This window comes from Heliangelus exortis, chromosome Z (genome assembly GCF_036169615.1).
Source record: "Heliangelus exortis chromosome Z, bHelExo1.hap1, whole genome shotgun sequence".
NCBI classification, from domain to species: domain Eukaryota; kingdom Metazoa; phylum Chordata; class Aves; order Apodiformes; family Trochilidae; genus Heliangelus; species Heliangelus exortis.
The window spans coordinates 28,490,655-28,506,819 of record NC_092454.1 but is presented as its reverse complement, the minus strand read 5'-3'; the positions used below and the strand labels follow the sequence as shown (position 1 = coordinate 28,506,819).

General features: G+C 44.2%; 2 protein-coding genes and 1 long non-coding RNA gene across 3 annotated transcripts in view; 1 reads left to right on the top strand and 2 right to left on the bottom strand.

The window, feature by feature from the left end:
• Positions 1-16,165, top strand: part of PAM (peptidylglycine alpha-amidating monooxygenase) — a 457,165-nt gene that overhangs the window by 336,260 nt on the left and 104,740 nt on the right. The gene's annotated exons all lie outside the window — the stretch shown is intronic.
• The window catches only part of LOC139790173 (uncharacterized), a 33,458-nt gene that overhangs the window by 7,866 nt on the left and 9,427 nt on the right, over positions 1-16,165 (bottom strand). The window lies entirely within an intron of this gene.
• On the bottom strand, positions 1,634-3,875 carry LOC139789397 (uncharacterized). The gene is made up of 2 exons (XR_011723161.1): positions 3,700-3,875; positions 1,634-2,495 (listed from the first exon to the last, which is right to left on the bottom strand). It is a non-coding gene; the product is annotated as an uncharacterized lncRNA (long non-coding RNA).

Sequence of the window (16,165 nt, the reverse complement as noted above, 5' to 3'; positions counted from 1 at the left end):
GGAATATTCACTCTGTATGGAGACAGTTTCCACTGCCTGCCTATCAGCCATCATAAGGTTTTTCTTGCAAGCCAAAAGGTCCATATGATCTTACCTTGGATAACTACCACATAAACTTATATCACTCCTGAAAAGAAACCCCAGTTATAAGAGGGAAAACGTTAGGTTTAAATTGTGTCACATTACTCCACTGTAATGTTTCATCTTCCAGTAAAAAAAGCATTTCATTTCCATTGACCTACATGGTTACTGAATGAGTAACAATGAGTGTGTAGACTTACCACAGTGAAAATTCTTTCATAGAATCATAGAATAATTTGGATTGGAAGGGACCTCTAAAGGTCATGCAGTCCAATCCCTATGCAGTAAGCAGGGACAGCCTCAACTAGATCAGGTTTCTCAGGGCCTCATGAAGCCTCAATTTGAATATCTCCAGGGATGAGCCTCAACTACCTCCCTGGGCAACCTGTTCCATTTTTCCACTACCCTCATGGTAAAGAACTTTTTCCTAACATCCAATCTAAATCTACTCTTCTCTAATATAAACCCATTGCCCTCATCCTATCACTATAAGCCCTTGCAAACAGTCCATCTCCATTCTTCCTATAGGCCCCCTACAAATACTGGAAGGTCACTCACTATTAGGTGTCTCCAGGCTGAACAACCCAGCTCCCTCAGCCTGTCTTCATAGGAGAGATGTTCCAGCCTCCTGATCATTTTCTTAGCCCTCCTGTGGACTTGCCCCATCATGTTGCTGTCCTTCCTGCATTGAGGGCTCCAGAGCTGGATGCAGTACTCCAAGTGAGGTCTTACCAGGGCAGAGCAAAGTGGCAGAATCGCCTCTCTTGATCTGCTGGCCACACTTCCATTGGTGCAGCCCAGGATGCAATTGCCCTTCTGGGCTGCAAGCGCACACTGCGGGCTCACGTCAAGCTTTTCATCCCCCAGTACCCCCAAGCCCTTTTCTATAGGACTGCTATCTATAACCTCCTCCCCAAGCCTGTACTTATAGTGTCAATTGTTCTGGCCCAGGTGCAGGACCCTGAACTTGGTCTTGTTGAACCTCATGAGGTTCACCTGGGCCCACCTCTACAATTTGTCCAGGTGGATGACATTCCATCCCCCTGGCTTATCGACAGCACCATTCAGCTTGGTGTCGTATTCAAATCTGCTGATAGTGCACTTGATCCCACTGTCTGTATCATTGATAAAAATATTAAACAGTACAGGTCCTGTGGGGACCCCTGAGGGACTCAATGCCTGTGTTTCAGTACATAAAGCACTTTCTACTAAACTTTCCTACACTCAGCTCTTTTTTTTTTTTTTTCCCTTTTTGACAGGTCAAAAGTGGAGAATAGACAACAGATGAGATAAGCATTTTATTTCTTCTAGTGTGGAGAGCTGTCAGTTGCTAGACAATACATTTCAGGTAAAGACAAGAGAAGTAAGCTGCCCAGCCCCAGTGTCAGGATTCCAATGCATTCAATGCAGATGACTGAGAGGACTGTAAATCAGCCACTACAAACCACCATGAAGAGGAATTATTAGTTATGACAGAGTGGGAGGGAAATCAAACACTTTAACCTTCTTTTACCCTGGATTCTGTGCCATTCAGGAAAAAAAAAACAAAAAAATGCTTACACACTACAGCTTTTATTAAAATTAGGAGAACAGAGACATAAACAAATTTATCTGCCTGTATATCACCTAACCATCTCATCCTTGAGACTAAATACCCAAGTGCAAGCATGCATGCAATTAAATTGTGTTTATTCACATGCTTTTAAAATCCTTGTTTGTGTCCCCAGATGGCTGGCTACCTGATTATTTACTTTGAGACCAACTTTTTAAAACATTGCCTTTAATCTTCAGGAAATAATTCCATATTTTGGACAGAGGAAATTACTCGCAAAATGCTTATTACTACTAACACCCACAGAGGATGTGAACCAAGATTGTTTCCTTGGTTTTTGGAACTAAGGTTTTCCTTGGTTAGCAACGGTCCTTCATATTTTCTGGCATCTAACTAGCAACAATATTTTTCTGACCAGAAAGTATCAAATCACATCTCTGCCTGAAGCTGCTGACCCCTGAAAAATGTTGTGGATAATAGAAATATTAGCATATCCCCTAAGCAGAGATTTGTTACTAGGTACCTCTATAATTGCCTCTGTTGGGCAAAATTATAAAATAAATTCCACTGAAGCTCTACTCACTTGCACATTTTAGTTTTCCTGTTTCCTGTTTCCTGTTTCCTTTGTTCCTTGTCCCTCCACTGGCCAAATGATTTTCTGTTCGTATGTTCGTATGTAATGTTTTCAGATGCTCGTATTTGTGTTACTGTTTTTATTAAGTGTGAGGAAGGAGAAATGAGCACAGTAACCTTTTATTTGCAGATATACCTGAAGAAATCCACTGTGATTTGTGCTGCAGAGCCTGGGACTGCGTGATTTACGCTTCTGTACAGGTATAGCTGTATGTGATATGGTTTATATCTAAGGGGGGAAAAATAACCCTATGAATAAAGAGACAATATGTACTCCTGCAGGACACAGCTGGATGCCACACTTGTCTAACCCTTTTACATAGCCTGTCCCTGCAACTCTTCTGTTTCTGTTTCCTTTATGTGATGTGACAGCCATGATGGGTTTGGAGCAGTAAATATATGCCATCAACGCTTGTGGAAATTTTTTCCCATTATCATTGTGTTTACCAGTCTAAATGTGATGCTGGGTAGGCTCCTCTTCCTATGCTGGTAACACTAGCACAGCACCACAAATATCACAAAAATGCCTCCAGGGATGATCTTGTAGTGCAGATCTGGCATTTTAAAAATTTGCGTCATATGGGTCTGTGAGTTTCAGTGTATTCTATGATTGATGTTAAGCAGTAGCTTGGATAACAACTGCAGTATGTGGGTTACATACAGCAGCAGTTTCCTCTGATATTTTTCACATTGAATTGAAAAGAAAGACAGCTTTTTCTCTACTTCATTCTATTAAGTAAGATTAATTAAAAAAAAAAAAATGGAAGAGAAAGGAAGAATTCTATGAGTTTGGAAAATAGATCCTGTCAAAGCTTTCAAACAAGCAAGTAATTATTAGTTCTTTCTTCTTCTCCCCCACCCCCTTTTTTTTAAATTATTTTTTTAAAATAAAATCACCTACCTAATACTCAGGACTAATTTAAATTGCAGACCACCATTACATTGCATTTCATGAAGCTCTGCTTCGTGTATTGCAAATTAAAAGCATACCCATGGAAGATGTAGAACAAGTCTTACTGGAGGAGTACAATTTCTGCTCAGAGTCCCAAAGGAAGTCTATTTGAACTAGAAATGGAAAGTTAGTCCAGTGACTGTACCACAAAAAGCTTCCTTCCTTAAAAAAGCTGGCTAAGTGCACCATATTACAAATTGCTGTATTGGTAACGAAGATAAAAGCACTTCAGGAACTGTGAAAATTTCATTTTTCCAGAGATGGAAGCATCACCTGATTTCACACATTCTCATTTATTCTGCCTTTCATCGTGTCTCCTTTCTGTGGCTTCTCCCAACAAAAAGGCATATATCAACTAGCACCATTTTTTGAGCAAGTCTGTATCAGTGGAATCATTCATCACAGAAGCCTGTATCAGGCTGGAATGTGTAGTGGAAAGCAAGGTTTTGTACAGCTAGAACTTAGCATTTTCTGCACTGACCTGCCAGAGGCTGCCAGGAATAGCAAACAAAACCAGTTGTTTCCAGAGCAGTTGAGCTACTGAGTTACAGTTTTAGCCAGTAACTAGGTTACAGATGCTCTCTGTTCACAGAATCACAGAATCACCTGGGTTGGAAAGGACCTCTGAGATCATCAAGTCCAACCCTTAATCCACTAACACTGGTTACCAGACCATGGCACTGAGTGCCACATCAGTCTCTTCTTAAAAACCTCCAGGGACACAGAATCCACCACCTCCCTGGGCAGCCCACTCCAATGCCTGATCACCCTCTCTGTAAAGAATTTCTCCCTAATATCCAACCTAAACCTCCCCTGGCAGAGCTTAAGTCCATGCCCTCTTGTCTTACTGGCAGCTGCTTGAGAGAAGAGACCAACCCCCCCTGGCTTCCACCTCCTTTCAGGGAGTTGTAGAGAGTGATGAGGTCTCCCCTGAGCCTCCTCTTCTCCAGACTGAACACCCCCAGCTCCCTCGGCCCTTCCTCACAGGACTTGTGCTGGATCCCTTCACAGCTTCCTTGCTCTTCCCCGGACCTGCTCCAGCACCTCAATCTCCTTCCTGGACTGAGGGGCCCAGAACTGGACACAGGACTCAAGCAGGGCTCAGGACTGGACACAGGACTCAGCAGGGCTGAGTAGAGGGGCAGAATCCCTTCCCTGGACCTGTTGGCCACACTGTTCCTGATACAGGCCAGGATGCCATTGGCCTTCTTGGCCACCTGGGCACACTGCTGGCTCATGTTCAGCTTCCTGTCACTCCAGACTCCCAGGTCCCTTTCTGCCTGGCTGCTCTCAGCCACTCTGTGCCCAGCCCAGAGCTCCCCATGGGGTTGCTGTGGCCAAAGTGCAGGGCCCGGCACTTGTCCGTGTTGAACCTCATCCCGCTGGAATCAGCTCAACTCTCCAGTCTGTCCAGGTCCCTCTGCAGAGCCCTCCTGCCTTCCAGCTGATCCACACTCCCCCCCAGCTTAGTGTCGTCTGTGAATTTGCTAGTTCTGGACTCAACCCCTTCATCTAAATCATCAATGAAGATATTAAACAGAACTGGGCCCAGCACTGATCCCTGGGGGACACCACTAGTGAGCAGCCACCAATTGGATCAGCACCTTTCAGCACCACCCTTTGGGGGCCTCCAGCCAGTTCCTAACCCAGCACAGAGTGCTCCTGTCTGAGCCCTGGGCTGACAGCTTTTCCAGGAGAATGCTGTGGGAGACAGTGTCAAAGGCTTTGCTGAAGTCCTGTAGGTAGACTCCATCCACAGCCTTCCCCTCACCCACCAGGCGGGTCACCTGATCATAAAAGGAGATCAAGTTGGTCAGACAGGACCTGCCCTTCCTAACCCTGTGCTGGCTGGGTCTGATCCCCTGTCCATCCTGTAGGTGCTGTGTGATTGCCCCCAGGATGTTCTGCTCCATAACCCTGCCAGGCACTGAGGTCAGGCTGACAGGCCTGGAGTTCCCTGGGTCCTCCTTTTGTCCCTTTTTGTGGATTGCTGTGACATTCCCCAACTTCCGATCATCTGCGACCTCCCCAGTGATCCAGGGCTGTTGGTAAATGATGGAGAGAGGCTTGGCGAGCTCTTCCACCAGCTCTTCCACCCCTTGGCACCCTGGGGTGGATCCCAGCTGGTCCCATAGACTTGTGAGGATCCAAGTGGCTCAGCAGGTCTCTAACTGTTCTCTCCTGGATTACAGGGGAGCTACTCAGCTTCTTATTTTTAAGACCTCCAAAAAACAGCTGTCCTCAGGACAACTGTGTCACTGTTGGAAACTGAGGTAAAGAAAGTGTTAAAATACATCATCCTTTTCCTCATCTTTCGTAACTATGTTTCCCCCCATGTCCAACAAAGAATGGAGGTTTTCCCTGCCCCTCCTTTTGCCACTGATGTATCTGAAGAAAGACTTTTTGTTATCCTTAATGGAAGTGTCAAGGCTAAGTACAAATCATGCCTTTGTCTCTCTAAGTTTCTTTCTACATGACCTAACAATATTCCTAAACTCTTCCTGAGTAGCCAGACCTTTTTTCCATAGTCTGTAAGCTCTCTTTTTACTCTGAATTTCCTCCAAAACCTCCCTGTTCAGCCAGAGCAGTCTCTTTCCCCTCCAGTTTGCCTTTCAGCACACAGGGACAGACTGCTCCTGAAGTATTCCCATCCCTCCTGGACACCTTTGTTTTCAAGGGCTGTTTCCCAGGGTACACTCTGAATCAGACTTCTGAAAAGGCCAAAATGTGCCCTCTAGAAGTCCAGTATAGAGATTTTATTCTTGGCCCTCCTTGCATCCCTGACTATTGAAAACTCTATTATTTCATGGTCACTGTGCCCCAGATGGCCTCCGACCACTCTATCTCCCACCAGTCCCTCTCTGGCTGTAAACAGAAGGTTGAGCGTGGACCCATCCCTGGTGGACTCATTTACCAGCTGGAGTAGGAAATTATCCTCTATATGCTCCAGGAATCTCCTAGACTGCCTCTTCTCTGCTGTGTGGAGTTCCCAGCAGACATCCAGCAGGTTAAAATCACCCATGAGAACAAGGACTGGAGATTTTGAGTTATCTGCCAGCTGCTTGTAGAATAATTCATCACTCTCATCATCCTGGTTGTGTGGTCTATAACAGACTCCCACAAGGATGTCAGCCCTATTGTCCTTCCCCCTGATATCCCTTGCTACACTCCAAGGGGAAGATTAAGAAGGCATTAAGGGAAAAATACTGGAAGAAAAAACTAGCATAGATTTAATGAAGTACTATTAGAGATAGCAAATTACAAATAGATATAAAATATGTGAACATGGAACACACACTCCTCAACTGGCAATTACTTCACAGCCAGAAAAGTCCCACACTGACTCAGCAGCAGATGGGGGTGCTCAATTACAGAGTCCCAGTGACAGTTCACAAGAGCCTTTGAGAAACCAAGCTAATCCTGCTTGGGAAGGCAGAAGGCAACCTGTCTCAATGAATGATGTTTTTCTCCCATGAGGAAAAGAACAGCAGTAGCACGCAGGCACGCACGCAGGCAGGCAGGCAGGCACGCACGCACAAACAAAGAAGCAAACAAACCCCGAACAGCTCACCAGCCAGAGAAGCCACCAGAGTGCTCTCTTGGGAGCCATTTTATATAGAACACCATGAGAAGAAATACTGTGATTGCTCCTTTTGGGTCACCTGACCTAGCTTCTCCTCACTGTCGGCACGGCTGCTCCCATTGTAACAGCTACATCAGTAAGCTGGCAGTTTCTGGGGGTGTTCCAGGCACGTTTTTTTTAATTCTGGACATGAGGGCTTTTTTAAATGTTTTGGTTTAAAATTTTTCTTTCATTCAAATGGGAATGTGATTACACTGTCTTTCTGCTGCAATACTATTATATACTTTTTCATTATTTGTTTGAAAGTATTTGGCAGAATACTTAAATTTGTGGCCAGTGTTCTTCTGATGCATTCATATGCAACACACATCTCTTCCTTTCGCCTTTATCTCAACCCTTAGAATTCAATCCTCAGCTTCCTCAGTACTGTGGTTAACTTCCACACTGCTAATAGCCAACCAGATATTGTTTCGAGCTTGCTCCGGCACATAAATGTCATTAAGCCAGGAATCAGTGGTTTAACAGGTCTTTATCCATGCTACCACATGATAAAGACGGCAAAGCCAGATAATTTTATCTGGGTTAGATAATTTTATCTTAACCCACTTAGATGCTGTTTTTCGAGAGCTTTGCAATTTTGCCTCATTCCCTCAGATAATCATGTAATATGTCTGATACATATGCCTCTATGTATGTGCACTCACATGTGCCTACCCCCATGCCTTTTTCCTTGTGAATGCAATGTTAGCTTTCCATTTGTTCTTTGAGGCACATGCTGTTTTGTCTAGCTGTCATATTATTTGCTCACACAGAAAATGCAGCTGAGTGAATACTATATAACAATACATCTAATTTTTTTGGTTTTGTGAAATCATGGACTTTAGATATCAATGCCACCCTTTCTAATCTTTTCCAGTATATACAAAATCACTATAAGAAATTAACAATCTTATTATTCTTACTGGTAACTAAATTTGGTCTAGTTATTTTTACTGTTTTAAAAACTGTTGAACAACTTGGAAATTTATTTTTTCTTCAGTGTTTTCTACTTGAGGAATAAGGCTTAAAACAGTTAAATTTCATGTTTAAAATAACAGATTTCAAATGCTGTTGAAAATCTACTGACAGAATTTTTATTAATTTTGTGCCTCTGTGAATCCTTTCTCTAGTCCTTAAGACCTGGTGACACTCAGGTTGCGATCCAAAGCAAAGGGGCACTGGATGAGAAAGATAATAGTGACTTCATAAAATGCACAACAAATATTCAGCCCTCCCCCAGAATAAAGAATTTTACTTGTCTATAATAAGACATGGCTGTGGAGAAAATATTTTCTGCAAGATCATGCAGTAAGTTACTGCAGTCAGTACCAGTATATTATTAAAATAATTTGCATGTATTCAACAACTTTTATCTGGTGAAGGAAGCTGGATCAACAGGAGTCAATTTTTTTGCATTTTTAGAGCACTGTAAGAACTCCAGCTGCAGAGGAAATATTAAAGGACTGTGACCATACATGCCTATTTCAGAAGATCACATTGAGGTGAGCTTTTTATGATGAGACTGCAGAAGGAAGCAGAGGGAAAGCAATGCAGAGAAAGAAAATAAGAAATTAAATAGGACATAGGAGAATATCTTTCTAATTTACTGTGTCTCCTTCTTAAGAGGCTTATTTGGCATTCCAGATCATGTCATTAATATACAATTATGCAACAGTTTTGTTAACCCAACCCTTCTGCTGCTGTAGTTCAAGTGGTAGGACAGAACTGCAGGTCTATGAAAGATCTCCAGTGTGTACTTTGAGAGATACCAGATGATACCATTCAATAAAGCCATGCTGGCATATGCTAACAAGAGTCATGTGGATGTGTGGGAAGTGTGAACTCATACTGCTCATAGACCACACTGCACATGATAGGGAGAGTAGATGTGACTGTGGAAGGATAAGGAGATAGAAAGGCTGTGTGAGAAGCAAGCAAGGCTGAAAGCTACAAAAAAATAAAACAAAACAAAACACCAAAACAAAACAAACAAACAAAAAAAAAAAAAAATCAAAAAAACCCCCAACAACCTAGTCATTCTAGTTTTGGCCCAGTGTGTCAGTTTACCCATATGAGTCTATGCTAGGTGCCTCCATGCAGAACAAACCTAGTACTATGATAAAAATATACAACAGGTTTCTCCCTTAGCATCCATCACAAGTGATTTTTGGCATTAAACTTTGTGAGTAGAGTAAGCAGATAACCTAAAGATCTCATCAAATATGGCATCTTTTATCAGACCAGAGATACAGCTTTTAGATACTTCCTTGGATTGTCTAAACCAAAAGAATTCTGGAGGTGGGTGAAATGCTCCACTTCCTTTAGCTACAGGTGTTCATACCTATTACTGAGTTCTTAATATTTTTATATACTTATGTAATCTTAAATAAAATGTACTTGCTTCTGGTTTATGCACAACAGCTTAACATTTCTTCCAGTATTGGCACAGCTGTGTTGCGTAAATTGCAAGTTTTGCAAAATTATTAGTTGCAGCACTACTTTTCCCCCTACTCTTCTGAAAATTAACAGAACAACCTGGAAGTGAATAAAGTAGTGGGTAGAAAGAGATCAATTCACATTATCATAATATTGTCAAAGAATTTCCCCCTCAGTTTAAGAAAACCACCAAGGCATTACAGCAAAACATTGAGAATGCAATTGTAACAATAAAATCAAAACGAGAACATAATAACAGGGGGTATGAATGCACACATGCAAAATCTGGTCATTTAGCGAGAATCGTTATTTCCCTCATGACTCATTCACCTGTGTCTCCAAATGCCTTTAAAATAGATGGGCTATTTAGCTCTCTGCTTTGTACTGCACCTCTAGTAGGACTGTCAGACTGGCTGCAAATCTGTAGTGATTGCAGGGAACTGAGACCTGTGCTTGCATCAGCATTCTTATCTCCCACAGAGGAGATTCAAGTCATTGTTCCCTTCTGATGCAAAGAAGGTCAGCACTAAGATTCATGATTTTGCATTGCAATCAGTTCCTGAAAACGTTGAAAGCCGATTATCCTGCCCGACAGAGACTTTTCACCACTGCCAGCATAATGTCATAAACACTTGATCTCCTACGATGGGGATTAGGATGACCTACCAAAAAAGGACTGGCAGCTGGCACATCAGCTAATGGACCCACTACTGATACAGTAGTGATGGTAGACATCTACTGACACAAAGAAAGAAATCTGAATATTCAAATTTGCTTTTATTTGCCTGCAGTCTATTACCCTGCTAGAGGTTCAGACATGTGGCAGGTATTTTATCGCATTCAAAGTAGTGTAATTTTTAAGTTAACTTAAGTTTTTAAGTGTAGGTTTTTAAGTTGAACTACTCCCCATGATTTTTAATAATTGTTTCCCCTCTTACCTCTGTCCTTTCTTTGGATTCTTTAAGATAATATGCAGAGTGAAATAAATCATGTTTATGTTAATTCTTATTGTTACATTTTTCTTTCTTTTCAAAAAATTAAAATAATGACATGTTTCTCCACTTTCAAATCTCCTAAAACAAATCCCAAAGCAAGAGAAAAAATAAGCCATTACTTCAATTATTCCTTCACTTGTAATCCCCAGGACACAGATTCATGGCAACAGGGAAGCATGCTTTTCCGGTACTAAGTGGATCTAAGCTTTTAAGAAGCAATTCACTAATCTTTTCATGATCTAGTTCATTTTCTGTCATTACTTGTAAACTGATCTTTGACTTGAACTATCTTCTCAGTGTTTCTCTGTAAAGAGAGTTGCAAAATAAGTGTTGAACAATGCTGCCACTGCTATAGTATCTCCTGCTTATAAACCATCTGCTATCAACTTAAAGTGGCCCAGCGGTTTCTTTATACATTTGATTAAAGGCTTAATATCTTTTCAGGGCAAAATCTCAAAGGTAAGCAAAATCATATTAATATAGGGATACATGTGCTATGCACTATTTGTTCTCACTCCATCCCAACATAAAAGGTAGGCATAGAATCATAGAATCATAGAATTGGCTGGGTTGGAAGGGACCTCAGAGATCATCAAGTCCAACCCTTGACCCACCGCTGCAGTTGCTAGACTATGGCACTAAGTGCCACATCCAGTCTCTTTTTAAATATCTCCAGGGACAGAGAGTCCACCACTTCACTGGGCAGCCCATTCCAATGCTTGATCACCCTCTCAGTAAAGAAATTCTTTCTAATATCTAACCTAAACTTCCCCTGGCACAACTTAAGACCATGCCCTCTTGTCTTGTTGAAAGTCGGCTGGGAAAAGAGACCAACCCCCACCTGGCTACACCCTCCTTTCAGGGAGTTGTAGAGAGTGATGAGGTCTCCCCTGAGCCGCCTCTTCTTCAGGCTGAACAGCCCCAGCTCCCTCAGCCTCTCTTCATAGGGTTTGTGCTCCAGTCCTTTCACCAGCCTGGTTGCCCTCCTTTGGACCTGCTCCAGCACCTCAATCTCCTTCCTGAACTGAGGGGACCAGAACTGGACACAGGACTCAAGCTGTGGCCTCACCAATGCTGAGTACAGGGGCAGAATCCCTTCCCTGGACCTGATCACCCTCTCTGTAAAGAATTTCTCCCTAATATCCAACCTAAACCTCCCCTGACACAGCTTAAGTCCATGCCCTCTTGTCTTACTGGCAGCTGCTTGAGAGAAGAGACCAACCCCCCCTGGCTTCCACCTCCTTTCAGGGAGTTGTAGAGAGTGATGAGGTCTCCCCTGAGCCTCCTCTTCTCCAGGCTGAACACCCCCAGCTCCCTTGGCCCTTCCTCACAGGACTTGTGCTGGATCCCTTCACAGCTTCCTTGCTCTTCCCCGGACCTGCTCCAGCACCTCAATCTCCTTCCTGGACTGAGGGGCCCAGAACTGGACACAGGACTCAAGCAGGGCTCAGGACTGGACACAGGACTCAGCAGGGCTGAGTAGAGGGGCAGAATCCCTTCCCTGGACCTGTTGGCCACACTGTTCCTGATACAGGCCAGGATGCCATTGGCCTTCTTGGCCACCTGGGCACACTGCTGGCTCATGTTCAGCTTCCTGTCACTCCAGATTCCCAGGTCCCTTTCTGCCTGGCTGCTCTCAGCCACTCTGTGCCCAGCCCGGAGCTCCCCATGGGGTTGCTGTGGCCAAAGTGCAGGACCCGGCACTTGTCCGTACTGAACCTCATCCCATTGGAATCAGCCCAACTCTCCAGTCTGTCCAGGTCCCTCTGCAGAGCCCTCCTGCCTTCCAGCTGATCCACACTCCCCCCCAGCTTAGTGTCATCTGTGAATTTGCTGATGGTGGACTCAACCCCTTCATCTAAATCATCAGTGAAGATATTAAACAGAACCGGGCCCAACACTGATCCCTGGGGGACACCACTAGTGACTGGCCGTCAACTGGATGCAGCACCGTTCAGCACCACTCTCTGGGCCTGGCCCTCCAGCCAGTTCCTAACCCAGCACAGGGTGCCCCTGTCCAAGCTGTGGGTTGACAGCTTCTTCAGGAGAATGCTGTGGGAGACGGTGTCGAAGGCTTTGCTGAAGTCCAGGTAGACCACATCCACAGCCTTCCCCTCATCCACCAGGCGGGTCACCCGATCATAAAAGGAGATCAGGTTGGTCAGGCAGGACCTGCCCTTTCTAAACCCGTGCTGGCTGGGTCTGAACCCTTGTCCATCCTGCAGGTGGTGTGTGATTGCACTGAGGATGATTTGTTCCATAACCCTGCCAGGCACTGAGGTCAGGCTGATGGGCCTGTAGTTTCCTGGGTCCTCCTTCCGGCCCTTTTTGTGGGTTGGCGTGACATTTGCCAACTTCCAATCATCTGGGATGTCCCCAGTGAGCCAGGACTGTTGGTAGATGATAGAGAGAGGCTTGGCGAGCTCTTCTGCCAGCTCTCTCATCACCCTTGGGTGGATCCCATCTGGCCCCATAGACTTGTGGGGATCCAAGCAGCTCAGTAGGTCACTGACTGTTTCCTTCTGGATTACAGGGGGGCTGTTTAGATTCTTGTCACCTTCTGTAAGCATCCTCATGTACAATTGGATGCATGCAAAATATCTTAATCCACAGATGGAATCTATTGCTTTTTTCCTGCATATTAATTTTACTGCTGTTTAAGCCTCAGTCACCCATATTGAACTATTTTGAGACTACCTTAGAGTTGCAATAGGCAATGCCCCTAAACCTTTTTTCTTAAAAACTATTGCTTCAGTTGTATGTATAAGTCAAGGAATTGGTTTTTTTTTTTGAACAAATATCAGATTCAAAGTTAAAACTAAAATAAATTATGACAACACATTATGCATTTGTCATTCAGATGTGTCTCACACAGGTGGAAAAGGCTGCACAGCTACTTTGATAAGTAGGTACATACCAGGAGGCAGGGCAGACAAAACAATAGCATCACTAATATCTTGGGTAAATCTAGTCCTGTTTGTTCTTCATGCCCTTTTGATTATACAGGCAATAGAAACGAGATTCAGACTCATGTCTGTGGTTTTAAGAGGATTTTGTGTTGCTGTGCTTGATTTACAGGCATCTTGATTGTCCTGCAAAGAAAAGCATAGTGATTGCAACCAGAGATTTGAAAGAACAAAGAAAAAGTGTATCAGTAGTTACATTTTTTTTCTAGATCATAATTGATACATCTTAAGAAGTAATCATAAAAAAAACAGAGTACCTAATTTTAAAATATTTTTATTAGCTAAATAACATGTATTATATCTAAGCTTTACTGACACAAACGCTAAGATCTGGAGAAGTTAATATATATACATATGGCACATACAGGAGGACACACTGAGTGAACAAATAAAAAGTGTATCAACTTTGGAAAAAGGGGCAGATGAATCAGGAAACATTTAAGGATATTGTAAGATCATGTAGAAAGAGAATTAGAGATGTGAAAGCTCAGTTTGAACTTAATCTGTCCATCTCTGTTAAGGGTAATAAAAAATGCTTTTATAAATACGTTAGTAACAAAAGGAGGGTCAGAGAAAATCTCCATTCCCTATTGGATGAGGACAGAAACATAGTAAGAGAAGACAATGAAAAGGCTTAACACCTTCAGTCTTTAACAAAAAGACTGGTTACTCTCAGGGCTATTGAGACAGGGATGAGGAGCAGAATACCCCTCCTGTAATTCAGGAGGAGGCAGTCAGTGACCTGCTGTGCCACCTGGATCCCAATAAGTCTATGGGTCCAGATGGGATTCACCCTAGGGTGCTGAGGGAGCTGGCAAAAGAAATGGCTGAGCTGCTCTCCATCATCTATTACCAGTCCTGGCTAACCAGATGACTGTAGGGGGATGACTCCTTGTCCCCCCACAGTTGTTGACCCACATGTGACACCCGACTTCCACAGGAAGAGCTGGAAGGAGGATCCAGGGAACAATAAGCCTGTCAGCCTGACTTCACTGCCTGCCAAGGTTATGGAGCAGATCATCCTGAGTGACATCAAGCAGCATGTAGAAGGCAACCAGGGGATCAGGCCCAGCCAACAAAGGTTTAGGAAAGGAAGGTCATGTCTGACCGATCTCATCTCCTTCTATGACTGGGTGACATCCCTTAATGGATGAGAGGAAGTCTGTGGATGTGGTGTACCTTGACTTCATCAAAGCCCTCCACACAGTCCCTCAACAGCATCCTCCTGGAAAAGCTGTGAGTCCATGACTTGTACAGGTGCACCCTTTGCTTTTGGGTTAAAAACTGGTTGGATGACCAGGCCCACAGCGTGGTGGTGAATGGTGCTGCATCCAGTTGGTGTCTGGTGACCAGTGGTGTCCCCCAGGGATCAGTACTCCCAGTCCTATTCAACATCTTTGTTGATGACCTGGATGAGGGGACTGAGTCTGCCCCTAGTAAATCTGTGGATGACAACAAACTGGGGGAGTGTCAATCTGCTGGAGGGCAGGAAGATACTGCAGAGGGACCTGGGCAGTCTGGGTTGATGGGCTGATGCCAGAGGTATGAAGTTCAATAAGACCAAGGGCAGGATCTTACACTTTGGCCACAATAACCCAATGCAATGCTACAGACCAGGGGAAGAATGTCCGGAGAGCAGACAGGCAGAGAGGGGCCTGGGAGTACTGGTTGGCAACCAGTTGAACATGAACCAGAACTGTGCCCAGGTGGCTGCTTGCCTTCCTGCCTTTCTGGCTGCCTTTCTGCCTTCCTGCCTTCCTTCCTCCCCACCTTCCCACCTACCTGCATCCCCCTTTTAAATTAATGGATCATGACACAGCTTTCTAGCCAACATACATGCTGAGGTGCTGTTGCTATATTCAGTGGTAAGACTACTTCCCAAGAGACCCTCAATACTCAGCCTCGTTACTTGAACACAGAGAATCTCCAGATGTACCATATTTCAATCAAAAGACAGACACTGATGCTCCATAGGTGTTGCAGTGAACCTCTACTAAAATGTTGCCTCCTGAATGTAAGAAAAATAGTGTAACAGCAGTTCTAATTTGCAGTTTATTTTTTTCGCTCTCTCACTCTCATAGGACTAAAAGATCTGCTTAAGCGTGCATAATTCTTCTATTGATCAAATTGCATGTTTCACTAACTTGGCACTCAGGGTTCCTTGTCCTCTACAGTTTGGAATGGAACTAAATCTGTCTAGCAACCGGTCACGAGTGGTGTCCCTCAGGGTTCAGTTCTAGGGCCTGTTCTCTTTAATATGTTAATTAATGATTTGGGTGAGTGGATTGAGTGTACCCTCAGTAAATTTGCAGATGACACCAAACTGCTGGTGTCATCTGTTGGTGTTGATCTGCTGGACCGTAGGAAAGCCTTACAGTGAGACCCAGACAGGTTGGACCAATGGGCCAAGGTTAATTGCATGAAGTTTAACAAGGCCAAATGCCAGGTCTTGCACCTGGGTCATAACAATCCCATGGTAAGATACAGACTTAGGGAAGTGTGATTAGAGAGCTGTGAGATGGAAAGGGACCTGGGGGTATTGGTTGACACTCGACTTAATATGAGTCAGCAGTGTGCACAGGTGGCCAAGAAGGCCAATGGCATCCTGGTTTGTGTTAGGAACTCAGTGGCCAGCAGGAATAGGGAGGTGATCAGCTCTGTACTCAGCTCTGGTGAGGCTGCACCTTGAACATTGTGTTCAGTTTTGGGCACCTCACTGTAAGAGGGACACAGAAGTGCTGGAGCGTGTCCAGGGAAAGGCAACAAAGCTCATGAAGGGCCTGGAGCACAAGTCCTGTGAGGTGCAGCTGAGGGAGCTGGGGCTGTTTTAGTCTGGAGAAGAGGAGGCTGAGAGGAGACATTACTGCTCTCTTCAACCACCTCAAGGGAGGCTGGGGGGAGGGAAACAGCCGCTTCTCCTTAGTGGAC